The following is a 14587-nucleotide window of genomic DNA, read 5'->3' on the forward strand; positions in this document are numbered from 1 at the left end:
ACCTGTTCTGTTTTAGTTCGCAGTTAAAATGCACATATTCTGAAAGCACAACATCTTTACCTTCTATGATATCCAAGCACACAGTGGGCACTCAATAAATACTTGGGATTACCTGCTCAGAAGTGCATTTCTTTGCTATGGAAAATGTCGTTCATGTGTTTATTTTGCTACATTTTAATGTGGCTTTCAATCTGTGCTTTCCTTTGCTATTCTCTGTAATCACATAGAAATACCTCAAAATTCTGAAATTTCATAAATCCTTACAAACTCTGGAGGAGAAGGAAGAAATTGTTTAATCAACATTGTTTTTGCCTTTATGCTTTGGTTTTCCAGAGCTGTTGCTATGGAGGTTCTAGAAACATGAGAAGGAAAAAGGAAAGATGAAATTATGAATTACTTTGCAGATAGAACAGTAAAAATAATTTGAGGTTGTTTATTGTTGAAGGAACCATCCCTGGCCAAGTTTATGTCTATTTAGCTAGATGTTTTTTCAAAGGTCTACAATTTTACATAGCTTGAGGCCTGGCACTAGATTGTTCATGGGATGATGGATATGTATGTATTTCCACATGGCAGAGTAGGGAAATCTTCAAAGCCTTGCCATGAGACCAAGATTCTTTGGTTAGAAAGGGGTTGTGGGTACAATGAGCACAGGGAAACTTCATGAGAGGTGTGTAAGCTTAGTGCTCTGCATGTAGGAGGGCCTCAGGAATTATGCTAATCTTTCCTCCCTTTACCACAGTGATTGAAAAGTTCTATACACATGAAACTTGTGAGAAAATGTACCATTTAAGGACTGGGAAAAAGCTCTGGGGGCTGCACCCTTCAGGGTGAGTACACTGTCTGAATGGGAGGTCTCCGGGGCTGGGCTAGGTAGGCCTGGGCCCAGCGCTCTGGGCCCACCCGCCCGCTCTCATTGAGTGGTGGATGGGATTGGGGAGGGGTGCGACCTTGGGTCTGGGGGTTTAAACTTCCTGCAGCCTCTCGCCTTGGGTGGGTCCTGGGACCGGCGTCTCATGCCTGGTTCCCAGAAGCCAGCCACCACGTGCAGTGGTGAGCTGTGCCCAGGTAGCCAGTGCGCCATTTGGTGCCAGCTCTGCCTGCGGCCGCCTGGCTGGGAAGCTCTGGGGGTTTGGTTCTTTGAATTGCTGCTTAGGTAGCTAGCTCCAGGTTGAACCCATTGTGCTTCTGGGATGTGAATCAATCCTAAAGATTCCCAATGACAGTTGCTCTTCCTTTGAAAAACCTGTAATCACTTAACAATGCTAACCACTGAACACCAGTTCATACAAAAGCTAAGGCTCGGGGCTTGTCCAGCAGGATATCCTATTACCTGACATGATGATGGATTAGCAGACGGGTCACATTTGGCAAGGCCATGACATTAACTAGCACTCGAGAACCATACCCGGGGTTAGATTCTGTAGTGGATGTGAGGGCCAAACCCTGTGGAAATTCTAGCCCCGCTGGTTAGCTTGAGTTGGGGTGGAGTTGGACTAAGCTAGGTTTGACCAAGGAGCTTGCCATCAGTCACAGTAAAGGAACCCATAACTGTCTGGACTGGTCAAGGCAGCAGCACCCGAATGTGTATCCTCAGTAATGTGTGGGGTGGGCCAGGCTGCAACGTTCACCAGCTCGTACATGGCCAAATGGAAGGCCAGACTTCACTGGGCACTGGCTTAAATCCCAATAGCATATATGAGAACTGGGTCTGGGAGTGGATCAAGTGGAGCAACTTGGGAAACTCCCCTGGTGAGTCATAGCTCCTGCTGGTGAACATGTGGTCCAGACCTGGGGGTCAGACAAGCTGGGCAAAGTAGCTCCAACAGCTGGCTAATGTGTCAATTGGTACTGGAACAGGGTGGACCGGGCTGGACTGAGCAAACCTTAGCCCACAAGCAAAACTAGAAACCAGGATGAAGCACAGGCCATGCCGAGATAGGCTCTTACACCTACTGGTCCTTGTGAGTTAGGCATGCTAAGCCACAGTGTCTAAGGCAGAGGCCAGGACAAGTGAGGTGCTGAGCCAAGCTGAGTCAGAGCAACCACTGGCATGTGCATAATCTATGGTTGGGAACAGGCCCAGTTGTGGAGCTAAGGGGATAGCCTAACTGGGTTGAGGTTCCAACCAAGGGACACATGGGCTGGAATGGGGGCTGCCTTCTGATCAGGAAACGGTTGTAGTCTCCTTTGGCACAACTGTGGACTTGGACTGGATGCACCAGGCTAGACCCCAACACCACCATTTGGTGTCCTGGAGGACCAGGGTAGATGTGGGACAGACTAGGCGAGGTCTCAACCCCTACTAAACCACGTGTGAGCTGCATGTGGGTATAGACAAGTCATGGCTGGGCTGAAACATCCAACAGCAAGAACCAGTTTGGGTTGAAGGCCATTCAGGAAAAGCCACTGTTCCTGCTATGACAGGAGGTGAACTGAGTAGGACTGGGTCATGGATCCCCTGGTATGAGCAAAATCTGGCACTGGGAGAAGTTCTGATGGAGGAGCCTGAGCAACTCCTCTGGCAGGACACAGACCCTGTGGGTAAGCGCAAGAAGCATGAATGGAAACAGTCCAGAGTAGGCCACAGAAAGTTTCCCACTGGCAAACATTTGGCATGGATCAGGGGCAGACCAAGCTGAACCAGTTCATGTCATCCACTGGCAAATCCAAGCACCAGAACAGAGTGTGGGTCGTGACAGGTTTGGTCTCGACAAAAACCAGTCCACAATACAGAATGCCAGGAGAAGGTTAGGTTGCCTCTACTGGATGTGATTGCAGCACCCAACCAGCACGCGTGAGAACCAGAAAGGGAGAGGGAGGAGCAGAGCCAGCTGGGGGAAAAATAAGGGGGTTCCCTTGCTGGACAGCAAATCCAATGCTCTCCCACTGGAGAGCATGAGCTGGGATGGGGGCAGACCAGACTAAGCAGATCACCTGTGCGCCTCATGTGGACTAGATCAGGGATAAGTCAGGCTGGGTTGATTGATCTTACTGGTGCAAACAAAATTGGAGTGGTGAGGGTTGTTTGGGCATCATTAGCTGGCAGAAGCTGGCAGTGGGGGCTAAATCTGTCAAGTCAAACCACAGAACCACCTGGAGAGTGCATAATCCGGGAGTAAGAGAGACCTGGGAGGGAAATAGTAGGTTCCTCCCTCTTGGGTTACCACTACCACGGGAGGGCACAAAAACTAGGACACAGGGGTTGGGGTGGCTAGACAGAAAGGGCACTCAACAACATCTGTGAGGGCTTTATTGTTGAGCTGGTTAGATGGAACTAAGCTTTTATACCTATTGACATGTATGAGAGCCAAATGGGATATGGGGAAGACTGGACTAGTCTGCTGCACACACTGGCAAACCAGGGTAGGGGACAGGCCTGGTGGGGGTTTTTGTGGGCGCTCTGACTAGGCTATAGATCCCACTGGTTTATGTGAGGGCTGAGTATGTGGTGGGCAGAACCAGGCTGGACTGCAACACCCATTGGTTCCAGTGGAAGACAGGTATGGAAACAACCAACCCAGCAATTGCAACCACCTGCTGATTGAGGCGATGGACCGTGCCAGGCCCTGTATTTGCTAGTACATATAAGAATCTGGTCTCGGAACACCTCAAAGGTTTTTTTTGGATCTCCCCAATTGAACTGCCGGATTCAGAACCCTAACCATGAAAAGACAGAAGACAGAACAAGTCAATCAACCACCTCAGCTATATGTTGGCAGCGAAATACCGGGCAAACAGAGACTCTATGATGGACTATCTCAATCAGTGGATTCTTCAACGACCTCATCGTGTTTGGAGTGGCAAGATTGGCAGCGACTCATAACTGGTGGGCTATCAAAACCACTTGAGCATCTCAGAACATGCCCCCATCCGGGACCTGGGGTGGGTGGGAAACAGGGTGGGCCTTCTCCGTCAATATCCCCCTTTGCCTTAGGTACACGAAGGAAACAATATGGAAATAATAGTATTACCCACTTTCCTATAGCCCTTGAACCTTTTTACCCCAATTAACTATGTAAAGATTGTCAAAAAAAATAAAAAAAATATAAAACAAACAAACAAAACTCCCCCCAAATTAGCTTGGAAACTTATTCTCCTTAAATGTCTTTCCAAAATAAACCTTATTCCACATGACATTTTCATTATAGTAACATTTTAAATGGGTATTTTGCAATAAAGCGTCAGCAACACTAGATGTCAGAAGAGAACCAGCTAGCCTAATATTTAGCCATTTTTCTTTCTTTCGGAATACATTTTAAGAAGCACATGCCCAAAGAGCCATCACTAGTACAAGGATTATATTTGTTTAATATAATGGTTATATTTGTTTAAGTACTAATGGTTGTCTAAACGCACACATATACCTCATGCTGGATGCTTTCCATTCTGATTTTGAGGAAATCCTACACAACTCAATAAAAAAGAAGCAATTCTAAGCAAATGATTTCATGTGTATACATTTTTGGACAGGACATAAACTCTAATCCTCTTTTCCCTTCTGCCCAACTTGGCAAAATTTGGGCTGAAAGAATCTACTGCAGGATGCTTTGGAAAGGAATGCCTGCTTCAAAGGCATCAAGGCAACCAGCAACAACTCTCAGGTCAGCTCCTGTAAAGATATGGCTACAAACATGGACTTGATTTCTATTTTTCCCTAAAACCTGTGTCAATGTATGCTAAATTCTTTTATGATTTAATCTTCAAATTTAAGGGATAGTCCTTACTAAGTTTTCATGTTGAATTTGTTCATATTTGCATATATCTGGCAGGTGGAAAGGCTTGCAGTTGTCTGACATTTGTTGTTGCTTCTCACAAACCCATTCTGGAGCCAATCCAATTCATAACATATACTGTCTTTACAATTTTACATTATCACCGTAACATCTTTTGCTGTAGCTTCAACACTCAAGGTGACCTATCTTGAAAGCTTTCTCAGGGATGAAATCATAAGTTTCAGACAATTAGACAATCTTAGAATGGTAGAGAATGTAGGTGATCGTGGTGGCCATGGAGATGCATTTTTTTTTTTTTTAAATGAAGCCTTCCAAGGTCAGCCATGCTAGCCCCCAATTAACACTGACTTGCTTACAAGTCAGGCACTATACTCCTTCCTGTCCATTTTACCTGTCATGCCTTCTGCCCAGTGGATATGGGCAAGAAAGAGAATGGGGGCAAACAGATGCGAAGTGTGAAGGCCCGTATCTGTCATTTCCTAACTGCGTAATATTGGACAAGCTTATGATTACTTAGTCATAAAAATTTGTATTTATATCCTGGTCTTCATTTCAGACAGCTTTAATACATCAGACACTTTCCGTGAAGTTGAACAACACAATGAAAGCTTTCAGAGTAGTTAGAGTAGTAATTTCACTTTGCAAGTAGTTAAAACGCCTTTCTTTCATTTTTCTAAAATAACAACTTGAGGATGAATGCTTAATTTTTTTCTCTTAGCCTCTAAAAGCATCTGAATTACTTAGTTTTTCTTTACTAATCTCTACCCAGAGACTAAGGAGACAAGAAATAATAAGTACAAATCTTTGGAATAATTAAAGATAATGACTGGTCCCAATTTTGAGAGAAGATAGCCTCATAAAACAAGGTTTGAACTAACTGTCTAGGACCTCAAACAACAATGATGAAAAAATGATAATACAAAATCAAATTAAGAGTTCTTTACTCTCCTAATTTTGCAAAAAAAAAAAAAAGAAAAAAAAGAAATGCTTATTTTGGTTAAAAATCTTCAAAAAATGCATGCATGAGGGTCTTCAACAAGTTCATGGAAATGCTTTAATAAAAAAACTATGAATTTCAAAATAACTTACAACAACATACATTTATTTTTTTCATTTCATTTTTCCATATACTTTTTGAGGTACTCATGCAAACTGTGCCTTTTGTTTCTTTCTTAATGGATTAATGGATTAATCACTGATTAATCGTGATTCTGTGTTGCTGCCGGGCACCCTAGTTGGCTGGATCTTGCGCTTTTGTGAAGCTTGAACGAAGCCAAGTAACTGAAGCCAAATAGAGTAGGATTGGTTGGCACCGGAGGTGTGTCAGGGTTCAGCCAGGGCAGTAATCTACTTGACATGCCAAAGCAGAGCAGGGAGGCCTATCTAAGCCAAAGTGCAGAAGGGAATCAGGAAGCGCAAGAGTGAGAAGAGCAGAACTACTTAGTACGGCAAGTACCAGCTTGCATTGCAGCAGTACAGACTGGAATTTGGGTCTGAACTGAGGAAAGCTGGAAATGCGAGAAGGTTCTTGTGAGCCAAAAGAATCCAGGTTAAGTGCTCCAGCACCAGGATGCTATGGTAACTTAACCTAAGATGTTCTGTAGGGTAATTAGGGGCAAATCTTTCAGTGTTAGAAAATATGTAAATTTACCTCTAATGACTCCGAGGCATTCTATCTATAAAAGTTACCCACAGTTGCCTACATCGGGGCATGCTGCACGGTTGCTTTAAGGTCAGCCTGGGTTGGTACTTTAACCTCACATGTCAGCACTCAGGCTGTGGGCTGCCTATAGAGGTCTTTGTGTTAGAAGACCTTCAAGCCTCCTCTTCCCATGTTCTCTGTTGTTTCCCCACCCCCGATGGCATTGTTAGGCAGTTTTTTTTCTTACCCATCTCTTTTGTGGGTGTGCAGGTCTTTGAGGTCTCTGGCTTTGTAATTCACTGGGTGATACACAAGATTGGGTTCCAGTCCCAGCATCAGCATCAATTTTGTGTTACCTTCCTCAAGGTGAGTGTGGTAGACAGAGTGTCTGTGCCCATATCCGGGGGAGACTGTCCAACCGTGTGCCCCCTGGACAAAGTGAATTCAGGGAAAGTAGTACAGGTTGTTTAAGTCTTGTTCTTCAACAATGATCTCCAGTGAAGTTTAACAGACAGTAAAGGAAAGGCTTATATTTGAATTCTTTCCCATGTGTATAGGGAGAAGGATGCTGAAGGGTTAGACCTGCTCAGAGACACTGGTACTAGCAAGACTCAACTACATAAAAGTTTTTTCTGTGGACTTGTATTTATAGTCCATCCTCAGGGTGAAGTGGCTACCACCTCCTGGGGCTCAGCCCCGGTGCCTGCTCAGGATGTGTTTAGTGTACAACCCACTGCAGGCTGGCAGGAGCTGCATTCGCCAGGCTTTGAAGCATGTGCGTTCAGGTTCTGCCACAGGAAGGGCTTCTGGGTCAGGCTGCAGGAGTGCTAATCTCAGGGAAGTCACACAGTGTTTCAGACATCTTCATTGTGTTGTTAACGCTTCCTGCTCCAGATGAATTTGGTTTAAGTAATCAGATGATTTAGCTCCAGCTTCCAGTCATCCTGGACAGTCCTGCAATATGGGTCAATAGTGGACAGCGACTCCCAAGCCTTGCATGGCCAAGACTTCCTAGAACAAGCCCACAAAGCACTGGGTGCATGTGAGCAGGGTTAACTCAACTCTACACCCATGAACTTTCTTTGTTCAGATGTAGGGCCACTAAGATACTATGAGTCTCTCAAAACAGTGAGCTTAGAACTATGAGAACCTGTCAGCCTGGAGACTACCCATCACATATTGTTTTCTAATGTTGATTTCATTTTGGATTCAAGTCCAGTGGGCCAACAGACACAAAAATTGCCACGGAAAATCTAGTTTAGCACTCGCAGTTGCTAAGAGGAAGAAAACATTCCATGCCATACATGAAGAGCCATAGGACGTGGAAGGCATTTGCAGGTTCAGAGTGAGGGTATTTGTGGAAGAGGGCCTCTACTGTGATTTTTGTAAGGAGGAATGGGTGAGGCAGGGTAGACATGTTTAGGATTGACTAATTTGACTAATTTTTGTTGCCCACCTGGAGTATTAGTGTAAGAACTCATAAAGTGGAGGGAGGGTTGGGCTCTGAACTGATTGCTTGTGAAAGACACACACGCAAGCGTGTTTGTTACCTCTGAGAATTAATTAGTTCTGGGAAGGACACTTCCTCTCTGATCAGCAAGGCTCCAACTGTAAAAACACATGATAGAGAAATCAGAAGTAGCTCATCCAGTCAACTGTGCTACCTGTGCCTAGACCAGGTGGCTGTCTGACATGTTCTGACCTTAAAGTGATCCTAAGAAGTTCCTAACTTAGATCTTTGTTTTTACTTGCTTTCTGGTAGGGTTGTGAGGCTTATGTAACTCTTACAAGTGCCATGGAAGCCATCCTCTAGACATCAAGATCCTCTGTTTCTTAGGTACTGCACCTTGATAGCTGAGCAAACCTCCTCAAATCCAAGACTGACTTAGGCTGACAACTTAAATTACTCTGTATTAAACATGTTTGTGGTTTTTTTCTTTGTTTATCTTTTATTTAATTTCCTTAGTGTCTCAATAATGAGATTATTGGGAAACTTCCAACTTTTCATTCAATTGTAAAGTTGTTTTTTATGAAGATCAGTATAAATGTTTGCAAATATATTACTACACTAATTTAATTAAAACAATTTTTTTGGTATTTATTTGAGAAGGAAAGAAAGAATATGCATGAGTGAGTGAGGAGGCTTCCACTTGCTGATTCACTTCCCAAATGTCTACAACAACCTGGACTAAGTCATGTCAAAGACAGTCATTTGGAACTCCGTCCGTGTTGCCCGCAAGGTGGCTGAGCTCACCTATTTGAGCCATCATCTGCTGCCTCTTGTGGTATACACTAGCAGAAGCTGAATCAGAAGGAGGGGCAGGACTTTAACTCAGAAATTCCAAAACGAAATGTGTCATCAGCAAGTGTGACTTTATTTCTGTGCTAAAAGTCTGTCCCTAATGACAGCAATTTTACTTTACCCTCAGTAATTTTGAATATTGTAATTCAGTACAACCAGGCCTGAATATTTGTACCACATTACTAAACTTTAGCATACTATTCTTTATAAAAACATTTTTTGTTATTATTTTCCATAGTACGGTTTTGTAGATAAAAGAATTTGTACCTCGACATTCCCTTCCTTCCTCCCCATTGTCCCTTACCCTCACCATTTCTCCCTTAATTATTTTTGTAAAGATTGATTTATTTTTATTGCAAAGTCAGGTATATATCATATATGTATATACGTATGTGTATACATATATATATGTAGAGAGAGAGAGGGAGAGAGAGAGAGAAAGAGAGAGAAAAAGAGAGAGAGAAAAGAGGGAAGACAGAGAGAAAAATCTTCCACGCGATGATTCACTCCCCAAGTGACCACAACGGCCGGAGCTGTGCTGATTTGAATCTTGAATCCAGGAGGCAGGAGCTTTTCCGGGTTTCGCACATGCATGCGCTGTCCCAAGCTTTGGGCCATCCTTCACTGTTTTCCCAGGCCACAAGCAGTGAGCTTGATGGGAAGCGGGGCTGTTGGAATATGAACCAGTGCCGATATGGGATCCTGGCACATTCAAAGCATGGATCTTAGCCTCTAGGCCACCACACTGGGGCCCTCTCCCCTGAATTATTATAATAGTATAGTCTGAACAGTAGTGATAAGTCCAACAGTCTGCTATTTAAGTGTATCATGGCATTGTAGGTATTGGCAACGGTGGAAAAGCTATTATCATATTACTAAATTATATTTAACAGATACATTAAGAGTTCTTTTATTTGGGAGCAGAGGTGAATGCTGCAACATGTCTTTACTTCCCAATATGCTATTCTTCATTATACAGTTTATCTATGAGAATATTTGTATATACTTGTTCATATATATATATGTATACATGTTGTGTATTTTGTATGAAGGTTGCCTTATATCAATGATATATGATAATTGTCCTTTTGGGATTGACTTATTTCACTGAGCATAATGGTCTCCAGGTGGGACCATTTTGTAGCAGATGGTAGGATTTAATTCTCTTTAATGACAGAGTAGTATTCCATAGAGTAGATGTGCTGTGGTTTCTTTCTTTATTCTACTTTCAACTGGCATCTGAGTTGTTTCCACGTCCTTGCTATTCTGAATTGTGATGTTATAATTACAGGGTTGCAGGTCACTTTCTAATTTGAACTTTTCACTTACTTTGGATATATTCCCAGGAGTGAGGTAGCTGGGTCATATGGTAGGTACATGTTTAGTTGTGTTAGCACTTTCCATATTAACTTTCATAGTGGCTGCAGTAGCTTTCATTCCCACGAATAATGGAATAGGTTATCTTTTACCCCACTCCCACACCAACGGGTGTTGTTAGTAGAGTACTGAATGTAGGTCAGTCCACCAGAGTTAGTTAGAACCTCAGTGTCGTTTTTATTTGTATTTCCTTAATAGCTAGAGAGCCTGAGCATTTTTTTCTCATGTCTATTAGGTGTTTGAACTTGTTCTTTTGAAAAACACTTGCTCATTTCTTTTAACCATCTCTTCAAATGGTTGTTTATTTTGCTCTTGCTGAATTTTTTCAGAAGCCTCAGTTCTTTGTATATCTGGATATTAGTCCAGATAATCTGTTGTGTAATATGCAGATTTCCTCCCACTGTGTTGATTGCTTCTTTGCTTCGCTGTACAGAAGCTTCTTGGTTTGATGTAGTCCCATTTGTTTAAAAATTTTGGCTTTGACTGCCTCTGCTTTTGGTGACTTTTCTAAGAATTCTTCACCAATGTCTGTATTTTACAGAGTGCTTCCTATGTTTTCCTCCAATAGTTTGATGGTTTTGGCTACATATTTTGGTCCTTGATCCATTTTGAGTTGATTTTTTTTTTGTCATGTGAGAGGGGGGATGTGTCTGGCTTCTTATTTTTGCAAACTGCTATCTAATTTTCCCAACATCATTTATTGAAGAGATAAACTTCCCCTGGGTTATTTTCTTTTCTCTTGTTGAAGATCATTTGGTTGTACATGTGTGGATTCCCTTCTTGGGCTTGTATTCTGCTCCATTGATGTTCTTCTCTGTTTCTATAGCAGCACCAGATTGTTTTGATGACCATTGCTCTGCAGTATGTCTTGAGGTCTGGAATTGTTATTTCTCCAACTTGATTTTCATCTTTCAGGATAGTTTTTGCTATTCGTGGTCTCTTGAGTTTCCACATGAACTTTTGCATCATCTTCTCTACTTCTGAGAAGAATGTAGTTGGGATTTTGATTGACACTGCATTGAACATCTATATGACTTTTGATAATATAGGCATTTTGATGATGTTGATTCTCCTGATCCAGGGTTGTGGAAAATATAATATTTAAGTATCTTTATATTCAACTGAAGAGACCTGATCATGATGTGTCGTGGCAAGGATAACTTTTGGCTGACTCTCTTGCAAGTTCTGTTCTCCTTCTTTGTTTTGTTTCCTAATTCTTTGTATATGTGAGGAAGTTCTCAATTATTATCTCATTGAATATATCTTTTAACCCAGTTTCTCTGCACCCAGGAGCATCTGGGTCTCCCTCATGGGTCACATAGTCCCAAGTGTTTGGGCCATCTTCCACTGCTTTCCCAGATGCATGAACTGGGATTTAGATCTGAAGTGTATCCTATATTGAACTAGTCTCAATGTGGGATGTGAGCATTGCAGGTGGCTGCTTAACTTTCTATGCTCATTGCTGCTGCCACATTGTTAAAGAGTCTTTTCTCACCTCAACTCTTCATAAGGTTGTTTACAGAATATATTAAATTATGGTAAACAATGTTATCTGTGTCCTGCCAATATTTTTAAAAATTAATTTCTGCTTGTTCTTATCTCTGGACTTCTAGTTTGATTATAATATCTCATAGCATAGTTATTTTATTTTTCAACTTAATATTTGATTCATTCTTTAGGAAATATTTTAAATTTACGTTATGTTCAATAGCTTAATGGAGCTACTAAATAATGAGTTCAAGAAATAAAAAGCAACAGGCAAATAGACGACGGCTGTACACAGTAATCAAATGAAAACCATATGCTGTGGTTTAGCTTTTTGGTTTGGCAAGTTACAGAAATTATATAGAAAATAGACACATTTCACTTTACCAAAAAAATGCTCAACTTCACTCATACAAATTTTAAAATAGCATATTTATAGGGTTATTATTAGCTGATTTTTTTTAGAAAAATAGTTTGTTTGCTAACATTTCCTATTTATATTTTGAGACAGATTTTAGGATTGTTCCCTCAAAACCCAGCCACTTTGCATCTTGCATCTGCTGGTTGGCCAGAGTTTTGCTGATCTGAAACCAGGTACCAGGAACTTTCTCTGGGTCTCCTATATGGGTGCATGGTCCCAAGGTTTTGGGCCGACCTCTACTGTTTTCTCAGGCCAAAAACAGGGAACAGGATGGGAAGTGGAGCAGCAAGGACATGAACTGATACCCATATGGGATCCTACTGCATGCAAAGTGAGAATTTAGCCACTGGGCCATTGCACTGAACCCAAATCTTTTAATTTTTAACAGCTCTGTTGTAGGGTGTATTGTGGAGGAGTTTTTTTTTTTTTCTAATGTTCCTTGATTTTTTTAAAAAATTAATTTCTATTGGAAAGGCAGATGTATAGAGAGAAGGAGAAACAGAAAGAAATGTTTTCCATCCTCTGATTCACTCCCCAAGTGGCCAAAACAGCCGGAGCTGAGCCGACCTGGAGCCAGGTGACAGAAGCTTGTTCTTGGTTCTCATGTGGGTGTAGGGTTCCAAAGCCTTGGACCATCCTCTAATGCTTTCCCAGGCCTCAAGCAGGGAGCTGGATGGGAAGTGGAGCTGCCGGGACATGATTTGGCGTTCATATGTGATCCTGGTATGTGTAAGGTGCGGGCTTTAGTCACTAGGCTACCATACCTGGTCCTATTCCCTGATTTTTACAAGTAAATTTTCTATTTATACTTTTGAGTATTTTATTTATACTTATTGAGTATTTTGAGTATTTCTATTTATACTTTTGAGTATTTTATTTATACTTATTGAGTATTTTATTAATTTCAGAAGTTTTAAAATGGATTTGTAGTAGCCTATTACATATATTTATATATGATAATTATATGATTTACAAAAATGTGTTTTATTACAATTATTAGTTCATATTTTCTGTTAGTTCATTTCTGCATAGTAATGTAAGTCATGTTAATTTTCTTAGAAATAAAATACTGAGAGTGCACTGTAAATTAGGGGAGGCTGAATCAGTCTGTAATGAAAATAGGACAACTGAAATTGCACATTAAGATATGTGCACTTTAGTATTGCACAAACGCAAGCATTCCAAGCTACGACAGTAATCATGATGTGTGATGTTTGCAGGACATTATTCCCGACCAGCTGTTTATAGGTAGGGGCCAATATGTGTGAACTGTTGCCTCTTTGCTTCTACAATTAAAATTTTACCATTTCAATGGTTCTAAACAGAAAGGCCTAGCAAACTATGATGCCTTCAGGGTGTCTTAGAAACCACTTTCACCTGAATTGTGCCTTAAAGAAAAAAGTGAAGGCAAGCTAATGAGAGCATGTCAAAGTATTACCAGTTCAGGCCTCATCGCTTCTAATTGGTATCTCCAGAATCCCATGAACCTTGCCAGGATTCTGGCTCGAATCATTTTTATGTGAATCTAGTCTAACATTGGGATGCTAATGTTCCGCTGTAGGATTCTTGAGCAATTATGACACTAGGATCTCTCACTTTGCTTTGTATAATGAAAAATTTTAAGAACTATTTATTTGAAATAATTTGCCTTACAGAAAAACCACAAATATTTTGCTAAGAGTTGCCATATGCCCTTCATCCAGAGTAGTCAAATATTAATATCCTACACTTTTGCATGAATTTTTTGTGCACACGTGTACACGTGCACGTGTGCACACACACATTATGCTGGCCACTTGGGATTAAACTGCAGATGTGTTGCTTTTTACTCCTAAATGGGAGCATTTTAATGCACATTTTCAGCATCAACAGACCTTATCCTACATTTATCCTCTTAATTAAATTTCACATCTGAGGTCCAAACCAGAACCACAAGCTGCATTCAATTGCCATGTCTCCTTTGTTCCACTTAATCAGTTCCTCCATCTTTGTTTTTTATGGCTTCAACATTTGTGAAGACTATAGGCAAGTTATTTTGTGGAATCTTTTAACTTGAAATGTCTTACTGATTTCAAAGTCATGACCTTTTAAACTGTAACTGAGTTCTTATTATCTTAATGTTTCCAGATGTGCCCTGAAGACATCTGCCTCCAAGTTATGATGAAAGAACTCAAACTACAAGGGCAAAATCAGCGTAGAGAATTGACATTGACTGAGCCCCAGAATATGCCTGCTCCTGAACCAGGAAACTGATGAACATCTTATTATCGGACCTTCTGTGACATGAGTTATTAGTAGTATCACCTACAATTTACAAATGAGAAAATGGATGCTTAAATACTGTGAATCTGCTGTCAGTCACACGGCTGGAGCTGGGGCATTTGCTGGTCAAATCCCCCACTTCTCTTTATTCCAAAGAGCTCTTTAATGCTCCTTTATCCTTAACACTGGCTCCATATTGACATCTGCGGGCTCTTCCCGTCTTCACTGAAGTTGACTAATTTCTTTACCATTGGATTGTGAGTAGGCATCTAAATAACCAAGATCTTAACCTATTCCCTTAGCAATCCCCTGTGCATAATGCAGAGGCAGAAACTTAATCTTTATTTCTTGGATGAAAGCAT

Source organism: Ochotona curzoniae, unplaced genomic scaffold (genome assembly GCF_017591425.1).
Source record: "Ochotona curzoniae isolate NIBS_2020 unplaced genomic scaffold, NIBS_Ocur_1.0 contig_1071, whole genome shotgun sequence".
Taxonomy (NCBI): Eukaryota; Metazoa; Chordata; class Mammalia; order Lagomorpha; family Ochotonidae; genus Ochotona; species Ochotona curzoniae.